General features: G+C 38.3%; 1 protein-coding gene across 3 annotated transcripts in view; it reads right to left on the reverse strand.

Annotated features, from left to right (window-relative positions):
• The window catches only part of LOC139730850 (neuronal-specific septin-3-like), a 94,012-nt gene that overhangs the window by 41,297 nt on the left and 29,087 nt on the right, over window positions 1-23,628 (reverse strand). Inside the window, exon 1 of one of the 3 annotated variants that reach the window (XM_071641724.1) lies at window positions 21,442-21,835. The exons of the other annotated variants lie outside the window; for them this stretch is intronic. The gene's annotated coding sequence lies outside the window, so the exon portion shown is untranslated. Of the gene's footprint in view, window positions 1-21,441; window positions 21,836-23,628 lie in introns of those variants that run through there. 3 annotated transcript variants of the gene reach the window in all.

Here is a 23,628-nt window from a genome sequence, read left to right on the forward strand (position 1 = left end):
TTGTACCTTTTCTGTCTCCTGACTGAGCTTTTTGAAAATGTACTGCCTTAGTTGGGGATTGCCTTCCTTATTTTTTTATTTTTTGTCTAAGTTCACATTTTTTAAGACTAACTTTATGTGCTTAGAAATGCCAGTATTAAGCACTATTTAAGTGTTATTTATCATTGTTATCATTATTGTTATCATTATTATTATTATTATCATTATTATTATTATTATTATTATTATTATTATTATTATTATTATCATTATTATTATTAATAATATTATTATTATCATTATTATTATTATTATTATTATTATTATTATTATTATTATTATTATTATTATTATTATCATCATCATTCCTATTGTTGTTATAATTATTACTATTATTTCCAAATAGCAAGAACAACAAATATGCAATATAATTACGAAAATCAATATCAAGTGCTGATCTCAGTAGCATAAATTGCTCATCGAGGTTCATGTAGGTTTGGAATTATTGTATATTCCACAAACACTGTTATCAATTAATGCCTGGAGAAAACTGGATCACTTCCTATTTCTTCTGCTATATCATCATGAAGGCAGCTCAAACATTTGAATAAAGGATGCTTCTTTCTGATATAGGTCCTTGTGATTTAACATAACCTATCTCTGATTAAAATTTACCTTGATACTACAGTTACGTTGAAGATAAAAGCCCTTTAAAGTTGGTTGTCCTCCATTCTAAGGCCACAATTAGCTTCCCAAATTGTAATTCAGCGAGTGAAGAATACTCAACAACAATGCAACGACAAAATGGACGACACCATCGATCACTGAAGGACCGTGGTGATGTATCACCAATTTGCAATTTCCCAGGGCACTCAGAGAAGTAGTTACATTTAATCAACCCATTCTTCATCAGCTAAAACCCAGGCATAGTATGCTAATCTACCTACAATTGACGTTTTATCTGAATTACATCTATACCCTCCACTTTTTGTTCCCAGGAGGGTTGTATGATGATGATGATGATGATGCTGCTTTATGTAATACTAAGGCTTCTGTCAGCTTAACTTGCTGTCGATTGTGGTCATTTGTTTAGGGCTTTTGAAATGCTAGCATGAAATTGAGAAGCCACTGTTCAAGATGAAGCCAGTGATCTTTATAATACAGACTCACCAAAATTATGGAGTTTACAAGCAGTGTATATTGCTATGAACAGCGATCTATGCAAAGCTTCTTGCACGGGCAATGCCATTGTTCATGTCGTTACATGTTAGCTATTAGCACTGCATGAATACATCAAGGCCAGTTTCCTTAACCCGTTGAGGACGAGTCTTTAGTATATACTTGGGCAGGTGTATGGGAAATGCGTGTTGTAGCAAACTCAGTCCGTCCTTAACGGGTTAAATGATACAAGATTTTTTTTTTTTTTTTGAAGACATGAAAACTTTAGCACATCATCAAGAGTGCATACATATGTGTGGGCATTAATTCTATTCAAAATGCGAAGAATTGCCACTTATTCCAGCATGAAAATTGGTCATATGAAGTAAAATCTTGAGACGAAAACAACTGAAGTCTTAATTCTACTCTTGCACTGGTACTGTATCCATCCGCACCATCTATCTATAGTACCACAAACATACAGCCTCAATCTAGAGGAAAGTACAGTTACCTCCTGTACTGGCTGTACGTCATACCGGTATCTCAGCCCTGGAGTCTGGCAATCAAGTTGTCCAGGGTTAGACCAGATAAGAAATGCTTGGAAGTCTTGGGTCAGGCTTTTCCTCACAGATAAAGGATTTCTGCCTCACTTAAATGTCACCTTGTGTTCATTCAATGGACTGGACCATGAAATGTCATTGAAGGGTGCCATCTATACACGAACAATTCTGAAGCATGTTATCGATATGTCTATATACGCCTCATGAATTGTGGTCGGACCAGGGTTGGGCAAGAATAACAGGATGTTTGAGGGCCGCTGCTGTCCTCCAAAGAGCAAATTTTAATTTCATGGACGCTTCATGTCTCTCTCTCTCTGCGGTCAGTCTTCATAGTGTGGAGGCATGGGAATGTGGTCAAGGCATGCTTAGAATAATCATATTATCATATCATCTCCCTGTGAAATAACTCAAGACTCTGCTGCATAACCCATCAGCCGAGGAATCGCCCATCTCATAACGAGGGCTACAACATGGTTATCTAGGTTTGACTTCCTGGGGATATTAATAAACCTGAGTAGCATTGAAATGATTGCTTTTATTCTTGCTCAAGGCGTATACAGGCTCAACAGGAGTGAAGTAAAAGTGTGCCACAGTGTTTATAAAAACAGAAACATTGTGAGGATGCAGGTAACCATGGCAACCTACAGAAATCCATCCTGTCTCACCGCATGGTATAGGCGACAGTTTTTTTCCTTTCTCTTCTTTCCTTTTTTCAACATCTGGAGGGGGTAGAGATCGATTCATCTGCAAGCAATTTATACAGTTTCTTAGTGTGTACTCTTTATAGATAAAATAAAAATAAAAAACAATAAATTCTATGGTGTAAATCTTGAAAAAAAAACAACTAAATCAATACCTACATAAATTGCTCATAGGCAGAATCAATGGGATAAGACTTTTACAAGACCAGTCAGTGAAAATCAAAAGGGATTTATACATACATGTACACAAGAATGTTACGACATGTAGCCAGGCTTGTACACACAAAAGATGTTTTTCTCAAAATCTGTTTGAGTATATATACATGGGAGTGATTGATTTTCTTTGTCTGGCCGGATGTGTAGGAGCATAAAATCCTTGACACATCCTGTGTAAAAGAGACTCAGAGACACAGCCTCTGACATATCTTGGCATCAGTAACATTTCATGTACGGATGTATGGAGGTGAGTGTCTAGGGTGAGGCGGAATTACTGTATTTAAAGAAGAAATCCACCCCAAAAATAAATCGACTTCCAAAGAAAGAGAAAAATATTCTACAGAATGATACAAAAATGACAAAAATTGGATAAGAAAAAAAGGAAGATATGACAGTTTCAAATTTCACATTTTTGTCTGAGAATATTTCTTGACCAGTCCTTCTGAATATTCAAATGTGAGAGTTGATGATGTCATACCCTCACAATTTTTCATGTATGCGATATATGAAATTTGGAGAAACTGCTTTTTTTAGGTAATACAAGTAAATTAATGTTCCAATACCAAGATATATCACAGTTAACAGTTGTTCTTTTTTTATTTTGGGTGGTTTTATGAATAATTATTTTATATTTATACAGCTGAAATATGATATTTTTGTCATTTCTGTATATGAAATCAATAAGATATTGTAAGAGCATGACATCGTCAACTTGCTGGTTTGAATATTCATAAGGACTGGTCAAGAAATGTTTTCCAAATAAAAATGTGAAATTTCAAAATGTCATATCTTCCTTATTTCTTTTCGATTTTTTTTTTCATTTTTGTATCATTCTGTAGGGAATATTTTTCTCTTTCATTTGAAATCTATCTATTTTTGGGGTGAATTTCCTCTTTAAAGCAAGAAATTTCTTGGCATGACATTTTTGTGACTTGCTAGTCTACGGCCTCTTACGCAGCATTAAATTTTCGCAAATTGCCACTGGCATTCAATGCATACAGTGTAGACAAGAACTTTTGCATGTTTTCTAATTTTGCAAATCTTGGTTCTCGCGAAATTCCCGAAATTAAAATGCACATGAACATTTTTGGTTTTACAGTATAGGAATGTTATGGTCACCTGACTCAACTGGCTGTTTTCTGAGAGCTAGCAGCCCATTGGGGGCTCTGGTGTTAAATCGTATACTGAAATTTCCTCATGTTTTCACTGTAACATTACTCTTGTTTCCCTGGAATCCACGTCATGTCATCATGCTGAATCAATGGGATAAAAGTGACAGGCGGGTGAAATTCACAAGGGAATTGGTAGACACAAAAAGTTATCGTACAAGTCACAATTTTCTATGCAACATTACGTTTGCTTCCCTGCTAGCTACCAAATTGTTGTCTTTCTCTGTCACATTTTTAAAATTATTTCATTGATCCATACCTCTAATTACAAATTCTGAATGTATCTTTGCAATCAAGTTTGTTGTTGTTGTATTAACATGTAAGGCAGCATAACATGACTGTCAAACAAACCATACATGGTATGGCATGCAATATATGCAATCTTGATCAAAAGCAGAACATCACAACACAGCTGAGTGTTTTATTTCTTCTGTAAGTTTGTGGAACATCAACAACTGGGAGCTTATTGCATATGTGACCCCGCACCTCAAAACAAACAAAAAGTCGCCAGACATGCATTTTTAGTTAAGACCATATTCTGAAAGAGCAGACTTTAAGCTTAAAAATGATGTATAACTCAAATCAAATGGACTCTCCTAACCTATCTAAATATGGGAAAGAAAGCACAAACTCAGGAAAAATGTGAACTGAGAAAAGAGGCTTTGAAGTACAGTGTCTATTCAAGCGCTTAATCTTTACCAAACCGTGCTGGCTGTGCGATGAATGGGACAAAAAACAGGGAGTAAACCACCAGAGTAACAACAATGAAGGGATTATGAGATTAAACTGAAATTAAGCATGCCTCATTGAAACATTCTGTTCTTAATTAATGCCAACTTTCAAAGTAGTAGCACTATCCTTTCAAAAGTTATTAGAGTTGAAAGTGAAGAGTGTGGACAAGGTTTTTCAGAAATGAAGAAGGGATTCCAAAGACACACCTAATCACACTGTTTTACCAAAAATGTTCCAGATAAACTGCTAAAAAACACACTTTTCTGTCCGTTTTATGATACCAAATTTTAGCATAATGTAAATGAAGACCCGCTCTTTCAGAAAATATGAAAAAGTCAAGTTCGGCTAGGTTGACCCATTTCACTTATTTTCAGTTCTCACGCAAAATCAGTGTGTGCGACTTTATGTTCGTTTTGAGGTGCACTGTCACATATAGATGCATACTTTAGAAAACTTTGTTATTCAGAAAAAAAAAAAAAATTGATGAGAAGTGTTCTATGACAGTGATCAGGGAGCAGCCTAGTGACACTAATGCTACGTAGTCAGACGGAACTGTCTTAGTTGTGGATCAAGCCTGAAAGCAATCAAACAGGAACCAAAGAGAAAATCTCCAAATCAGTTATCTGCCTTTATGATGAAAGCTGAGATGCCTATTATATGAGACCACCTCATTGAGAGAAACATACCTTAACAATGACTTCACGAAACTGCTATGACTTCCCCGAAAACCACCAGACACTCATACCACGTACAAACATGAACTCATTCATTCATCATCTTCAGCTCTGCCACCACTCCTATAGGGAGTGGGTTTCACGGATGAGTGAACTCAGTCCCACAAACAGTGCTCCTTTTTTTTTAAAGACACAAAACGCTTTAGTACTGGTTTAGACATCAATGAATGACTGTAAATGACCTTTTAAGCCAGGATTTAAACCTCTACGTGAGACTGATCGCTTCCTAACATTCCTGAAATGCTAAAATGAGACATTCTAATGTTGAAAAAGCACCGTTTGCACCCATAAACTGCCCCTGCTATGACCACTAGCGTGATGATGCAGCCTGTTACGAGACCGACAAGCCACAGTCTGCAGGATGTCAGATAACCAACTCCTATCAACGCCACCGGAGAGATTTGTCACAAAAATAAAAATAAAACCAGAGAGAGAGAAAGGTGACCGCAAAGTGCAGCAATAGATAATCACTCAGAGTCCAAACAAAACTTTCACAACAAAAAGTGCAGGAAATTGCACCCGTACACCATTTGAAAAGTGCACCCCAACAAAGGATGCCCCTCAAAACCACTCTCTATCAAGAGGGGCAAGTTTTGCAAGGTTTTCTACAGAACTCTTGAACACAAGAGTGAATAGCTGACTGACTGACTACCTCGACAAAACACTCTTACCAGCTACCAGGTGAGGTCTACAGTCCCCTCCCTGATGGGTTCCTGACACTTTAACGACGTCTTCTCTCATCAGGAATTCAAAACTCACTTTAATACCTCACTTTGGCATGCTTTCTTTGGACCCATCCGGGCATGGTTTCTACCAATAGGCCTTCCCTTCCAATACAATAAGCATCCTTTCTTTTTGGTGTTCCATTCAAAAGACGCTTTCCCAGCTTAAGCAAGCTGATAAGGATGTGGCACATTGTCACCAAGAGAAAGGGGAGAATACACTGAGCCACAAGAAGTTTCTTTCCAGGGACCCTCCCACCTGTACCCCATACAGATAGTACTACAAGTAGCAGGCATAAAGCCCACAGAGATATATACTACTGCTAAGCCCCAAAAGTTTTGTGCGCATGAAAATTTTCACAAATTTCATGCAGGAGCCAACCTCAGTGAAGGTAAAATGCACACAAAAATGTTTGTCTACACAATGCATTGAATGCCCCAGTAGTGACACCAAAATGTTTAAGCCGCGAAAAAAGGCTGTCGGCTCCAATTTGTGAAAGTTTTATGCAATGAATGTTTCTGGTTGCACAGTATCTACCATACCAGTGTGTCTGTTTGAGGTTTTTCTTTTAATATCTATCTTTCTTTTTTCTGGATTGTCATTGGGCATGGACCGATATAACCATTTCGTCACTTACAAGATCTATACCCTCCAAGGTAAATGTAGAAACATACTTCATCTTGTCTACAAAAAATCCATACATTTAAATGCCATTTCTTAGCTAGGGCACCTGACCATTCACTAGTCTCAAAGTGGCCTATATAGAGGACTGCTACTGCATATAAAGCTCTTATTTTCACGTACAGATATATTCGTGAATGAGGAGGTCACAGACATTTTTGCGAGATGTTGTTTCCGCGATTTGGCATCAAGGCTATCGGAAGTGCACCACTGCAATAGGGCATGGCAACATTTTTGCACGTTGTTATATTTGTGGTCTAACAGTGCCTCGCAAAATTCGCAAAAATGAAACCCTTGCGAAACTTACAGCTTAGATACAATAAGCAACTTTTCATTTCTGACACAGTCAGTACGTCATGAACTACAAGAAACTAGAAAATCAAACAGCAGAATCGAGTCACAGCTAGGAGAAACTTTATGTGCCAAGGAGAAATAATCAAAATCTCTGGAAGCTCAAAAACACAGATGTTCTGACACACGCACAGACACACAAAAACAAACATAACAATGGAGTTGTGCATGAGGTAGATGATTCATTGGTAACACATGTTGACCATTCATATTATTACAGGGAAATCGTAAATGTTATCAAGGTATGCATGTTGCCAAAGCTATTGTTGTATGGTTCTGTCACAGTTTTATCTCCACAAACCAGAAGATAGCATTCAATCTGTACCTTGCACTCTACTGAGCGTTTCACCGCAATCTACGTCTGGCGCCTCGTGCAATCAGGTCCTTGGTCCTGGCTCGTCCGTCTAGGTCATTTGATTAGGTTTAATCTATACTTTTGTACAGAGCCCCAGTTCTGCGTGTACATTTTGGTTAGGCCTATATTGCCTTTAAGATGTATTCCCATATACTGTCAAACATGATATATTCGCGGCATGAATTTTTCGCGAATTGGAGCCGATGGCCTTTTTTGCAGCATGAAATTTTCGTGAACTGCCACTGGCATTCAATGCATATAGTGTAGACAAGAACTTTCGCGTGCATTTTAATTTCGCGAATCTTGGTGCTCGCGAAATTCGCGAAATTAAAATGCACGCGAACATTCCTCGTTTTACAGTAGTAATTACATGTAGGCCTATGTGTACATGACACACTCCAGTATCAGATGCAAAGGGTCTAGACCTGGTAGTGTGGGGATACCATTGTGTGGGAAGGCTGGCCCAGCTCTGATCTATTCGAGAATACCCATAACAAATTGTGTACAGCTTTTACTGATTTCTATGCAAGTACACACACAGCCGCAGAATCTCCACTGGTGTCAACCAGTACTGATAAGCATACATTAATACACTTGTATGTTTTGATGTACATGTATACATTGATGGGCACTATTCATTTTTTTTTTAATCTACCCCCATATGTACCCCCAAAGTCCCACTTAATTCACAGGACTTTCCCCTCCAAAATCTTAGTGTGGACGCTCACTGGGACTTGTCTGAGTTCTGTGGTTGAGTCAGTGAGTCGAGTAATGATGCAAAGTAGTCATATGTCAACTTAGGACTTATTTCACAAACGGGCTGGTTTTGAGCTGATGACGAATCACATTCGTAATATCAGGCTATTTTCCTAAACTACGAAATAGCTGGCTAGTTTGAACTTTGGCCTGATGAAGACACGCCTACTGCCATACCCCTGGAGGCTTCTTTTACTGTTTATGTTGAAATACTGGGCTAGTACTCTTTGGTTCTCACTTGTAAGGTGAGGAGCTTGAATTTTTTAACAAGATAAATTACATTAATGAAGGTACTTCTCTTTCTTGCTAGGGGCTTTCACACCACAGCAAAAGCAACCAATGCATTGCAATACTTGAAACATCAAAAAAAAAAAAAATCTTCATGTTATAATGGATAGTTTAATGACAAATATTGTTTGCTCAATCTTTGAGATTAAATCTGAGATGAGGTTATTCTTTCCCAATTGAGAAAATGAATAAATGAAAATTGATTTTAGTCCAAGTACATTATTAAGGTAGCATGAAAAATCAAGATTGATAGATGAGTTTACCTGATCAAATCTAAGATAACTTTGCATCATTTGATTCCTTTGTGTATAAAATGTGATGAGAGGACTGCTTTTGACAAAACCTCTAGATTCTTTCCAAGTGTTCACTGGAGAGCGCAGCCACGTATTCCACTGCAGTTCTAACATGGAGCTCTGTTAAATAGTAGCTCCATGGTTCTAACAAGGACAAGATTTCTATCTCCTCCAAGTATTCTTCAAGAGAATCCTGGTTTGTTTGACTTTTCCCTCCGGTTCTAGCAGCCTATACGCTCAGGTGAGGCGTGAATCATAATTGTTTGGGGTGACTGGAGTGAGGAGTCCACACTATTTCTGACCTGCTAGGAAGGAAAGGTAAAGCCTCATCAATAATAACACCAAAGAATGCCCACTTGACGAATTATTGTGTCCAAAGTGGTGTGTGGCGGCTATTTGTGGCAGAAACTGTGAAGATTTTGCTCTCTCAGCAGTAAACCTGAATACACCAGTCTACTTTCTCGAGATCTAGGCGTAGTAACACTGCTTCTGCATCTTTGCAAAATATATAAATAAGGAGAGTTACAGAATTTAGACTTTCCATTACTGATTGTGTTTTAGACAAGAGTGTGATATTTGTTGCAACTGCATACATTCATGTACACTGCACTAGGTGATGGAATAATGATTACGATACATACACTCACACGAATACACACACGCACACGTGTTTCAACATATATCATCATGTATGATTACTGGTATATTCGCCGGAGTAATTTCCATATCTTTCCCTTACAAACTGTATCCAGGACTACATTCAGACAGGTGATTGGAAAAAGAAAAAAATGAAACAGAAAATGAAAAATACGCATAGTTGTAGATAAGGGTAGGCGCCTGTTTCTTTTTAAAAGCATCGGGGGGGGGGGGGGGAATTAAGTAGACTGTATGAGCAAAAAGGGGTCAGTAATGCCATCCCACCTCCCTGGTAATGTCTAGTTAACATTGATTGGCCTCACATGATATACAAATGAAAATTATTTGAAGTACAAGTGCTTGAATATCCTTGGGCAATTCCAAGCTCTGATTCTGAGACCTGAAAAAAAAATGGTCACCCACTTTAATGGCAAAGCACAGTCATGATTATAGTCTGCTAATAACCTTAATTTGTCATAAAATGGCACTGTATTGTGAAGTAAGGTCAACTTGGAGAATGTATGGCACCTGCTTGTTTTGGAGTACTTTGTGCGCATTGGACTATTTTGTGGCTTCTTTGAAATTCTTTGAATCGACTCACTCTATTAACCTTGTAACCTGTGACGAAGCAGACACAAAGGAAAGGACAAAATCGATGTGTCATCAATCATCATGACTGAGGGAAATAATCCGCTCTTGGCAAATTAGGAGAAGAGTTTTGTCAACAGAGATGTTTCAAGTATGAACCTGATAAGAAAGAACCAACTGTAATCCCTAAGAGAAGCTGTGGACGGCCCTGGCAGGGTTTGGTACCAAGAAGTATTACAACTACTTAAACCCACTGAGGAGGAGCTGATTTTGTTATAACACTCATTCCCCATAGACACCTGCCAGAGTATACTTGGGAAAAGTCTTAAAAGGCTTAATTTAATATCTATATCACTTAAAGATTAACCGACATAAGCCCTTTTTACACTTGTGTTTCTTAACCCCGTACTTTCTCTGACCCAGGACTATCGTTAGTCCCGTACCAATATTATCAGCTTTTTACACTCGCCAATAAATCACGTACTAAGCTCTTGTCCTGGGCTAAGGAGAAAATTGACCTTTTTACACTCATATTTCTTAGCCCCGTACTTTCCAAACCACATGAATATTCATGATTACGCTGTGCACTGTACACGTACACGCACGCACCGGCAGCACTTGATTATCTCGTTTCTGATTGGTCAGTGGGGGGTCGGACTTCATCTCCGTCGCGTAGCCCGGATTATTTTTTTGTTTTGTTTACACTCGCTTGCTTGGCACCGCAAATTGCGGTGCTAACCCTGCTGTTTTGCAGGGCCAGGTAGTACGGGATTATTGGTGGGGCTATATATAGCCCACTTTCGCAAAAACAAGTGTACACAGAAAGTGGGCTAAGGAAAGTCTGGTACCAACGGTGGGGCTAAGGCCCCCCCCCCCCCCCCCCCCCCCCCCCCCCTTAGCCCCAATGTTGGTACGGGACTAAGCAAAAATTTGCAAGTGTAAAAAGCCCTTTGGTGTCTTACAGTGTAATCTCAAAATAGGTGCCATGGTAATCTCATTGTGATTGCTAATGATTGTCATTCCTGTATGCAATTCATATGATATTTGTTTGAAAAAGACACAGCTAGGGCTCTACATTTGTGTCAATTCAGTGGGACAGAGTAACCATTTTCACAATGGATGTCTACGGAATTTCTTAATTATTTGAATCCTGATTAATATTGACAAATTTCTTTTTTTTTTCATGAAAACTTACATTACAGAAATAAAACAGAACTTTATATTATTCAACAGATAAGTTTATGTTGCTGTTTTGGATAAAATACAAATATCTGACAAGATAACTCTGACACAAATAGCTCTTGTAATGTCAAAATTTATGATCACTAAAAAGTATTCAGTGGTATGCCTTTAACTCTTACCATTTTTTTTTCCCTGTATAAATCATCGTTATTACTATCATTACCATTATCATTATCATTATCACCTTTTTCATCATCTTGACTTGTCATTAAACTCCACGTAATAGTGAATTTGGTAATAGAGATTATATTCATCTATTCACTGATATTTGCATAAAATAGTGTACTAGGTACCCATATGTCAGCGTGATAAGTGCAGGTTTCTCAGTCAAGTACACTTTTATCACAGTGACTCATATTAATGTGTGAAAAATTAATGTCACAGTGTGATGTGTGCCACCTGATTGATGGCTTGCAGTTAACTCTGAAACACCGCTTAAATGAGACCAGAGAGTTTAGTGGCTTGATCCATGCTCCAAAGACACTGTAGATATTCTTCCTATGATAATAGCCTAGAAAGGAAAAAATACAGCTCTGCCCAACAATATATTGGCTTTCTCAGTGTCATGAGACACAACTGTATGACATGAACCATACTCTGCTAATGGTATACTGTATATTTAGCATGTATGATTTTTTTGCAGATCAGGACTTTATGACGATTTCATAAGTAGTTAAATTCACGACTGTGGAGCACAGTACTGAACGGGGGGAGGTATACTTGTACACATGCATGTCACATTTATGTTGGGATCATAGTAAATATTTTTGCATGCTTTTAAATTCGCAAGTGCGTAGTGGCACATCTGACACACATTTTGAGGCAAGTTTTAAATTGCAGGATGCTAAAAATAAAGCTACTGATGAACACACACACAAAAAAAACAAACAAAGTTATGAATAGTACATTAAAAGAAATGAAGACATGATGAATATAAATCAATACACACAATCAATTCTAGTAGATGCAAACATTATTGAACTTTTGCATGGAATGGTACACACACAGACATACAAATACAGCCTTCAACAAGGGGTTGTTATATTTCTTTAAAAATTTTTGAATTTATTCTTTTCTAATGTGTTTTAGGCGAGTATCAATTACATGTATCATTTGAAACCTCTTGTCTGCAGTTTGTAGGTTTGAAAAATAAAGTTCCTCTTTTTCAAGTACTCTACACCAGCCATGATTTAGACTCCCACAAAACATTCATAATCTGTCCTCTCTATTAAAGCCTTGTTATTTAGACAAGCTTTTTTGTAAACATTTCCTTTATTCCTTTTCTCATACCTCTTTTTCACTGGTATTTTCTTTCTGCCTCTTTTTCTTGCGCCATGAGCATCTATTCATGGTGGATACCGGTGCATTACAAGTGTTCATATTATTATTATTATTACTACTAAAGCTTCCATTTATGACGTATTGGCGGAAGGTGTCTGAAACTGTATGTGATGAAGTTCAAATGCATAATGACCTGCACGTGCATGGAAACTGAAACCAACATGCTAGATAAATTTGTAGAATGCCTGTTATGGAAAATTGCGGAAGCTGTAAACTTAGTCCATGTCAATTGCAAAGGACTGATCAATACGTAACCATATCATCATACTGGTGAATTTAAAAAACTCTTGATTGGATGGATTTTGTTGTGAAACATAGAATTTGTCCTAATTTCTCAGAGGTCCACTTGTATCAATGGGTGATCACTCTTAACTGTGCTGTCTTTTCAATAAGTGAGGCAGCAAATTTGAATGATGAGTGCATTTTAAATTAGCATTATTAATCAGGTGCAAAAACCCTTCATAGTTAATTTCATTGTGATTTGACATGACATCAATATTAAATAGATTTTTTTAAAAACATTTCAGCCATATCTGCACTTAGGCCTATACACTTACTTGATAAAATGTCATTTCCACATTGAATAAAACTTGTGAACCACTTAATACGATATAGCCATTCGGAGAGTTTTATGTTTTAAAGTGCACTGTCAGGCTAAGGTAGACTCTTGTTTATCTGTTTTGCTTTTAAAACAAATGACGTAAAATGAAATACATAGGATTAGGAAGGCTTTGATTTCTGTGATTGTGACAAAAAAGAAAGAAATGATAATGATGTCTGCAGAATTTATCAAGTATGTTTGCTCCATGCTTGACTTTTGTCTGTTTGCGCTCATTGTTTCTACATTATCAGGTTCACTGTATTGATAATGGTGAAGCATAGGCTGTGCGCACCTGTACATATTTGGTATAATAGACTTGCTATATCATCATGCACACGTGTGCAGTGGTTGCAATTGGGCACATGCGGTGGCCTGAGAGATATTGCTCTACGTGACAGAGATTGAATTGTTTACAGAGCATCAACATTGCAAAAGATTGCCCTCAAGTTGTCTTTGCTTGGAATCTGTAGGAACTTTTTTAAATCAAAATACAATGAATGTGTAGTTGTGATATTGCATGTTTCTGAGTTGTGTTTAGCCCACTGTCAAATTAAGTAAAACAATAAACTCCTTGATCAGCCGAACTCATTAAAGTGCCTTTACAGTAAGTTGCATCTAGTACTTTTAAAAGCATGATCAATATTCAGTCACAAATACAATCACACTCATTACCTGGTACACACTGGAGTAGGCATACATGTAGTTTGTATAGTTCGGCTCAAAGGCTAGTTAAAGTCACGTATGTTTGACCTCATTTTGAACTTTTTCCCAATAATTACATTTTCATCACACCTCACTATATATACCAAGGTCAGTCAGCCAATGGTGAAAGTCGGGAAGCTGTCATAAATGGTTCCATGACATTTGCTCCTGCGACAATTGCTCCCATGAAATATCTGCAAGATAGGCCAAACATAAATTCTACAGGTCTACAAACATAAACCTAAGCATAATCCTAAAACTCACATCAAACTAAACCTAAAACCCTATAACGACCTTAACTCCAAGTCCTTGGTAAAAAAAAGACCTGAGCAATTGTTGCAGGAGCAAATGTCTGTATCACCATCATGAATATATACCAGTGTAAATTAACCCTTTAGGTTTCAGAATTGCAAGCAAAATGGACCGTCCACTTCCCAATCACATTTTCCAATAAACTCATTAATACTTGAATAAATCATGAGGAAATTCATGGAAAGAAGAAGAAGAAAAAAGAATCAGCAGTAGTGCTTGACAAAAGATTAATGACTGAGAAGGGAGAGTCCCTAGCTACAAAATGCATCTTACAATATGGAGATGACACATTTTCCTCTAAATTTACATTCTGCTTGTCTTTCCATTTTGAATCAATTCTTGACAATAACAAAGAGTGTATCCTTCAAAAAGCTCGACTTTGATTAACAAGCATTATCCTATGGAGTTTTTAAGTCAAATAAAGCAAAACAGAAAAAATCACATTGTGATATAGTCACTTTATGAAGATCAAATTGCCTTTACTGGGCGGGCAGAATACAATTTAATTCCTGAATCACCTGTTTCCTATCTCCATAGCAACAACAGTCAACATCATATGACAGGATGTTGGGTGAAGATAATGAATATCAACTGCTTAATTACCTGATAGGGAGATTAGTCTCATATCAAGCAGTACTCAGAGTGAGACAAGAATCCCATGCAAAATCATACCTAAACCTTGATTAAAATCCTATGAAATATGTGTCACTGAAATTTCCCTGAAATTCATGTTAACCCCCTTTTGATTTAAAGCAGGAAAACAAAATTATGAATTGCAGCAAAAAGGGTATGGAAATCTGAAGTTTTTAATGTGTGGGAAGAGCTGAATTCCTATCCATACTGGTCATCTTGGCTCACAATGAAGTTTTAAAGGCTGTGTACATGTCTGTAGTTTACAGTACTTAGAAGGCAATACAGGAAACATTCAATTACAATGGGAACTATAGGGCTTTTTACACTTGTGTTTCTTAACCCCGGACTTTCTCTGACCCAGGACTATCGTTAGTCCCGTACAAATTTTTCAGCTATTTACACTCGCCAATTAGTCCCGTACTATCTCTTGTCCGGGGCTAAGGAGAAAACTGACCTTTTTACACTCGTATTTCTTAGCCCCGGACTTTCCAAACCACATGAATATTCATAATTACGCTGTGTACTGTACACGTACACGCACGCATCGGCAGCACTTGATTACCTCGTTTCTGATTGGTCAGTGAGGGTCGGACTTCGTCTCCGTCGCTTAGCCCAGGATTATTTTTTTGTTCTGTTTACACTCACTTGCTTGGCACCGCAATTGCGGTGCTAGCACCACAATTGCGGTGCTAACCCCTGCTATTTTGCAGGGCCAGATAGTACCGTACTATCGGTGGGGCTAGCCCACTTTGGCAAAAACGAGTGTAAACAGAAAGTGGGCTAAGGATAGTCCCGTACCAACGGTGGGGCTAAGGCTGTTTGCCCACTGTTTGCATTTTAGCCAAAAATTTGTCATTTCTAGACAAGCATTTTTGTTTGATCACTCACTGACTTCTTGAACCCTGACCTTGGGTGGGGGATAGATTCTGACTTCTGCCCACAGCAGCTATTTCATATCATATCAACATCCATGTGACCATACTTTTCTGTGGAATGAGGAAGTGAAAATAATATTGAATAGGTCTGTCAGGTCAATCAGATCACCTGTAACCTGCAACTCTCAGTCGGAAGATCACAATCCATCAAAACTGAGAGCACAGAGTAATCCACCTCTTTTTATCACAAAACTGCATATGTATCCTAGCCTTGTGTAACACCAAAGACTATTCATTCATACGCAGACAAAGCATTGAACTTGTTATATTACATCTTGTCTGAAAAGTACTCTGGTTCATGTCTAAATACTAAAGAAAACTGAACATTTGCAAATTTGTAGATGTTCTTTTAAAGTATTTGGTTTGATGTGGAGCAACATCCAACAGACTTCAGCCCAGTCTTTCTTGTAACTGTCTTCATCAAAAGAACCTAAGCTTTCCTAAGCTTTGCAATGTTATGTAAAACATAACATAAATGCATAACATTTTACAGTGCATTCTTCCTTTAAAGTTCAGTGGTCTCCAGAGTTGCAAAACATGAAAATATCACACAATGATGACAATCAGATAGGATTTCACCCTTGGCAATTTGTCAAAATCACAGTACCAGGAGACTATGACATCAATAGGGTATGAGTGGAAGTAGGTCCTTACATATTTTTTTTTCTATCACTAACACGCAGGCATATACAAGGGACTAATGTTATACTGCTTGCACAGAAAGGAAATCCTGTGTTGTTAATATCAACCTGCAAATACATAATCTGCAAACATCATAGGAAGAAACAGAGAGACAGAGGAAAAGAGAGGAAGAGAATGCACACATAATTCACTACATAACAAGAATCATGCCAATTATTGTGGTGCCCACCTGGATCTTCAAGAACTTACCATGCATTTATGATATGTGTACTTCAAAAATTGTAATATCCCCTCCCCCAACACCAACAAATTTACATAAAAGTGTTGAGAACAAAAGAGGGCGTAATGATATAATACCAATAGCTAATGCAAGTAAAACCTAATCTGCTAGCTTATATCAAGGAGGTTTGAGAAATGGAGTCACAACAGTCTTAGTCCCTTTGATCCCATGCTCGAAGCCGCCACTCAAAAATATTTGAAGTATGTGTCAAACTGGATCTGCCGCTCAGATGCGAAGACAATTGACTCATGTCTCATTGCATAATCACCAGCCACTTTCCAAGGAAGATATGTCTTTGTGATGGTAATTACTTTTCGCTGTCCCTACTTACAAACGATGGGCAGTAGACAATGATAAAGGCACGGGGGTGTGCGAATAGAAATTGCTCAAATATTGCTGAAATAGATATCAAAATTACTCGTCTGTACGTGTCTGTATGCTAATCCGACATACACTTAATTCATAAAGAACTATACTTAAAGATGATACCATATTAGTTTCATTCGGTAGAAATAAGGAGAAAAGTGATAAAACCGGCTTTCCATGAGGGTAAAATTTTAAACACTTTCACAAAATACAGCCCAGATTTACACTTTTGCACATATTTTCGAACGGAATTTACTTTTGTTTTATATGCTTTATCATTGGGTGAAATTTCATTGCATTTGCTATAAACAAGCAGCATATACCCGATATTATGGTAGCATTAAAAATGAATCTTCAGATTGCTCAGAAAGATGGCAGCTTCAAGCATCGAACATCAAAGGCACAAATGCACCTGTGGAATTCTTTTGTCCATCCATAGAAAACTGACAACTGATTGAATAATCATAATCAGTTGTAACTCCATCTCTCGAACCTTCTTGCTTATATGCAGAATCTCTACAGCTGACAAATGTTGTCCAGATATCATACATAAATGATAAGTTGACAAACAATTTGAAAACACTGCAAAATAATATCCCCTCTATCAACAAATCAGACTGTACATCATTGTGGTCTTTATAAAGGTCTAGAGCAGATTAAATCAATGGGATCCTATGTGACACACGTGAGCTGCCAAGCAAAGGACATTGTTACTGATTCACTGAAGGGGATCTGACAGGCTAGACACACACCCTACATTCTCACACCACCATCAGTCCATGAAACAGACTATCCTATCATAACCTTTACATTAGGCTCATTCACACTGCTACCAATAAGTCACGATCATTTGGGTTGTGATTTGAATTGCGATGCTAAAACCGGTTTTCTTATGTGCGTGGACATAATAATCATGACTTCAGTGAGATTCAAGTCTCAATCTGCATACCACTACAATAAGTACCGTGGTATGACATTCATGAAAAAGTCATGTTTTTTTTTTTCCCTAAATAGTAACAATTATTTGCGATGTGAAGTCTGCATGAATGCTGTGTGAAAGTGTACCAATTTTTTTACAATGTACAGTATATATCCCAAATGCAAAGTGCACAGGACAGTCACAACAAAGTCAGGTCCAAACCACGAGACTTTAATTGCCCATGCACAATTTGGCCTCACTTGAACTGATGCGATTTGAGTTGCGACTTTCTTTAGACTGGGATTTAGTACAGTGTGTGAACCAGAGTGCATAAAAGCGTGATTTGAATCACGATTAGACTCACTCTTTTTCAATGTGCATGAATGAGCCTAGTGTGTTTCAGGTGGCTGCAGTTTACAGCCAGGAGAATGAGGATCAATTCCTGAATAGCTTCTCTAAAGTCAATCAGCATAACTGGGATAAGAATAGGAAGGACTAATCACTATTGAACTACAACTCACAAGTTGTAGCTCTATGGTTCCATAATGGATTCCTCCTCCATGCAGATGGATTAAGAATTTGGGGATACCATGCATGGAGTGCAAAGGCTAGTGGCCCGGATCGGATATACATATATTTGAGAATCGCTGTGACAAATTGTGTGCTGCATTATCACTGATCTCTATGTAAGTGCACATGCAGCCTACAAATCTCTAAGGCTGCATTTATCTAATTTGAAAGAGAGAATCACGTTTCAAAATGCATTTGGAAGGGTGTTTGCAAGCGTGGTTTGAAACGCGATTCTCAGGGTGCCGCGTTTATCTAACCATAATATTATCGCGACTCAAGTGGTGTCACTGCGCAGCTGCTTTGCGCCGTTTGACCCGAGAAGTAAAGGTCAACTGCATACCACCAAACATGCCTCATCAGTCACACACTAATAATGGGCAAAGAACACAACCGGAAACAGCTGGGATTTGACCTTGAGATATAAACGCGTTTCAAAACGGCATTGCGTATATCTACTCACAGAACGGAGATCGTGGTCTCAAACGTGTTTCAAAACGCCCTCTGAAAGGGGTTTCAAAACGGCGTTTCCAAACGCGTTTGAAAACACGGTTGCGTTTATCTAACCACTGAAAATGCCTCATCAAACGCGTTCAGCATTGTGATTCTGCCTCAGAAATTTTTTAGATAAACGCAGCCTAAAACTGGAGTCGACCATTACCAATGAGCGTATGCTTTGATGCACATAATTATAATGCTGATGGACGCGATTTGTGGTTTTCAAATGAACACTGGTGCACAGCACAGCTAATGAAGATCAATTCAATCTGACCACCCATGTCCTCCCTGTATGCATCAAGTTGAGTGATGGTGTGATCCCAGGAATGGGGAAAAAAAGAGTCCAGAATCTAAACCACAACTTGCTTGAAATTGGCTCGCTTCACTAAAAAAAAAAAGGAGGTATGAGGGCCTTGATAAAGGCTAGGGGTGGAAGGGAGGGGAGGAAGAGATGAAGGAGGAGTAGCCTTATGTTGACTGGAAAGCAGTAGTCCAGACTCTGATAGCAATGTAATGAATTGCATAAATGAAAGAGTGGAAGCTCGTAATACCAGGGAGGTGAGTTCGTTTCACCTCCCTAGATATAATATGTACCATGGACCTACGACAGAGGTTGGAGCTACAACAAAAAACTGTTATAACAAGGGGGTTTTGCAAGTCAGGGCCAAATCTTTATGTTTCTTTGTTTCTGTACCCTGATTTAGCTCAAGATAAACCAGGTGACATGATAAAGTGCCCGTCATTTTCACTGTGTCAGATGTCATTGTAACAAAGGTTCCCCTGTATTCACATCGATGCTCAGACTGGGAGTAAGACTAATAGTCTACCAGAGTCCTAAGATCATTGCCATGTCATAAATATAGTGTCAATACAGCACTATTACATGAATACTGCAGGATATCCCTGTTCAGGAACAGAAGACAACCCCACCCCCCCCCCCCTCCCCCCACAAAAAACAAAAAACAAAAACAAAAACAAAAACAAACAAACAAACAAACAAACAAACAAACAAAAACATGAATGGGGTACGAGGGGTGAGAAATGGCTCCAGTCTATAAGATATGGCTGTATTGCATCTGACTGCATCTAACCCACAAGGTGGGGGGGGGGGGGGGGGGTTAAACCATAATGCTGGGAGTGTCTGCCCCTGTGCAAATGGGGCAAAACACTTGCTGCCCATCCCACAGAACATTTAAAGGACAAGTCCACCTTCATATACATAAGGATTGAGAGAATGCAGCAATATTAGTAGAACACATCAGTGAAAGTTTGAGGAAAATTGGACAATCCGTTCAAAAGTTACGAATATTTTAAGTATCTGCGCAGTCACTGCTGGAAGAGAAGACTACTACAGTGTATGATGTCACATGCGTACAACTATATAAGGAAAATAAAAAGAGAATTTCACAAAACTTTACTTTTTGAATAAAGTGCACATTTCTTCAACTTGCTACTGACGTATGTTAAGGGTAATATTATTTCCCCTGCCTTCTGAAAGAGAGAAGTCGAGTGTTCTTTTGTTATGCGAGAAAAATGGAAATATGTTGAATTTTCTTTATTCTTTCTTTATATCGTTGTACTCATGTGACATCACAAGCTGTAGTAGTCTTTTCATCCAGCCGTGACTGAGCAGAAACTTCAAAAATTCATAACTTTTGAACAGATTGTCCGATTTTGCTCAAACTCTCACTGATGTGTTCTACTAATATTGCTGCATTCACTCAACCCACATGTCTATGAAGGTGAACTTGTCCTTTAATGGATGTTCCACGTGCGGGAGAGTCACAACCCTGTATACAAACCATCCAAAACACTCTCCTTGTAAAGATCGAGTAGATCGAAGAACCTGGTAAAGTGGTTAGCCGAGTCTCTCACAATATGCCACGGGGAACCGATGCAATGTACTGCTAGTCCCTCCAGCCAGGCACACTTTATGTGAGTTGGAGCAGTCAGCACTCAGAATACAAGTGAACATTGTGGGTTACTTTCATTTTGAACAATCCAGCCTTGATCATTTTATGCTCCTATCTAAGTTTACGGCTAGTGAGGTAGTCCATTACCAGTCTGGTCTATTATCCAATGAACCTTGCTGCTTTGGACGAGAATGCTGAGAAGTGGAACTGGTGTTTATAATGTTATAGCCTTACGTCTGTTAACCTATTTCTTGGTTTAAATTAGCCAGTATGCCAATTTATACTTGGCTGGCAGAGCAATCACGAGGTTTGGCAATGACTGTAATGAACAGAGATAAAATATACCGCGCCCAGTCACTATAATTTGTATATAATATCCCTATATGATCCTCTTGAAAAAGATCCTGTAGTAGAGCAGAGCCATTCACCACCAAGTCAAGATCTTTATGCCCTACCAATAGAGCTACCTGTTTCCTGCACTGTGAGTAAAACCTCTCACCTCCAAATTCAACACAATTTAATAAAACTCAAGAGAAGAAGTCACATTCTACCAGAAGAGCTTCACCTTACCTGAACACCAAGAACTCTAGCTCAACTTTGGGGAGACACTGGCAGGCTTGATACCACTCGAACACTCCAGTGCTACAGGGCGTGTTTCCCGGTTTTACTATGCCAATTCTACACAGGCTCGGCTAGTACTTTCGATTCTTATCCCATCATGCACCATTATACCAGAGATAATGTTCATGTGGCCGCTTATATTCCATCTGTGTAACGTGTTGGGTTATTTTTTTTTCTCTCTCTCTTCTTCTTCTTCCTGGGTTTGTTAACGGCGACCAGAGCAGGAAGTCAGTGTGTTGCGGCTGTGAAAGCTTTCGGAAACTGAAGATGGTGGAAACAGATCAAGTGATTTATCTGGCCAATCAGGTTTCGGCATCGATGGCTGCCATGCCATATAGGACTGCCTTTAAAGGCTGGCATTAGTTTTGAAAGCTACATTGTAGGAGGATTAATGATTTGACACTAATTAGGCACTACTCTCATAAAAGACACTATCGAACGTGGCATGTTGAAAAATGGACTTCACTATGAAACTGCCATGTAGATCTATAAATCTAATGTCTCAAAATCCTGGGACACCTCATCATGATAAAGAATCATTGCATATCATTTATAAAGTGCCTTGACTGGTGGCTCTGAGCCAATTGGTCTGAGGATAACACTGACATTATTTGTGTCTGAAGTATAGACTTCAGGGGTCATAAACTGTCATGCACTTGTTTCACCAGATTATGTAGATTACATCACAGTAGGCCCTACTGACATTTTTAAAGGAATCATATAGTGTTGGTTGAGACTTAATTTCAGGTTTCTAACATTTTTTGGTGAGATAATGAGAAACCTCTTATGAAATATGAAAGAGCACGTAATTCCATGAGGAATTCAACGTTTATTTGATGAAAATTGGTTTTGAAATGGCTGAGATATCCAAAACAGAGCGATTCTAATAAGTGTGGGACCCACACTTTATTACGATTGCTTTGTTTTACTTTGTTTTTTTGTGTTTCAGTCATTCCAAATCTGATTTTCATCAAATAAACTTTACTTTGAATTCCTCTTAAAATAGTATGCTCTGTACTATTTCATAAGTGTTTTGCTGGTATCTCGCAAAAAGTTAAAAGCCCAATTCTCATCTCCACCAATACTGTACCATCCCTTTAATCCGTTGAGGACAGACTGATTTTGCTACAACACGCATTTCTCATAGATACCTGCCCGAGTATACTCGGCACTTGTCCTCAATGAGTTACGGTTATATCATCATTGGGTCCAGGCCTATCATTTCTATATGAATAATCGCTACTTTCTGCACAAGAATAACCAAAGTTCACAGAACACCATTTCTTAAATCACTATTAACTGTTGAACTGTCAATACAATCCATATAATCTGCATACATGTAGGCCCTACTCTTTATTGTTGTTTCATTTTAAAACACTTCTATTCTTTTTTTTTGGAAAGAAATTTTTGATTTTTCATTCTGAAGAATGGGCAACAAGGAACATTTTGATATCTCACGTCAGCTAAACATATGACTTTAATAATCATAAATACCCGAATGATACCAAATGAAATACCACATCAGTAGTATCTATTACTGTGGAATTTCGCCAATGAGAACAGTGCAAACAAGATTACCATGGTATTTAATACTGCGGTAATTCTTATGTGAAAGCACCTAATGTAAACCAAGAATGTTGTTTTCCTCAATTGGATTCCACTTCAAAACAGGAAAGCATGCTACTGGATTACACACAAAATACACATCAACAACAACCATGAAAAGTTATCGGTCAGAATGTGCTATGTTTCACTCTGCTGCCAGGCCAGAGATGGTCTTATTCTGGGGTCCAAAGTCCCATCAGTCCCAGTTACTGAAGTTCTAGGGTCTCAGGGTGCCAGAGTACCAGGGTACCAGGGTCCCAGAATCCCAGGTTCCCAGAGTCCAAGAGTCCAAAGTCTCAGGGTCCCAGGGTCAAGGTAAGTCTAGATGTGAAGACTGAATCAAAGTCTACAGAAAAGCCACGACAAGTTCAATTCAAAGATGACACCTTGCAAAAAGTTGAACAGTCAACCAGCCAATGCAATCTATTGGTATCAAAGTACAACAGGGCATTGTTTCATGAAATTTGTCAGCTCTGACAAGTTGTCAGTCTCTGACAAGTTGTCAGTCTCTGACAATTTTAGTAAAATCCT

Source organism: Diadema antillarum, unplaced genomic scaffold (genome assembly GCF_040938485.1).
Source record: "Diadema antillarum isolate AM-2024a unplaced genomic scaffold, OU_Dant_1.0 seq00000339_RagTag, whole genome shotgun sequence".
NCBI classification, from domain to species: Eukaryota; Metazoa; Echinodermata; class Echinoidea; order Diadematoida; family Diadematidae; genus Diadema; species Diadema antillarum.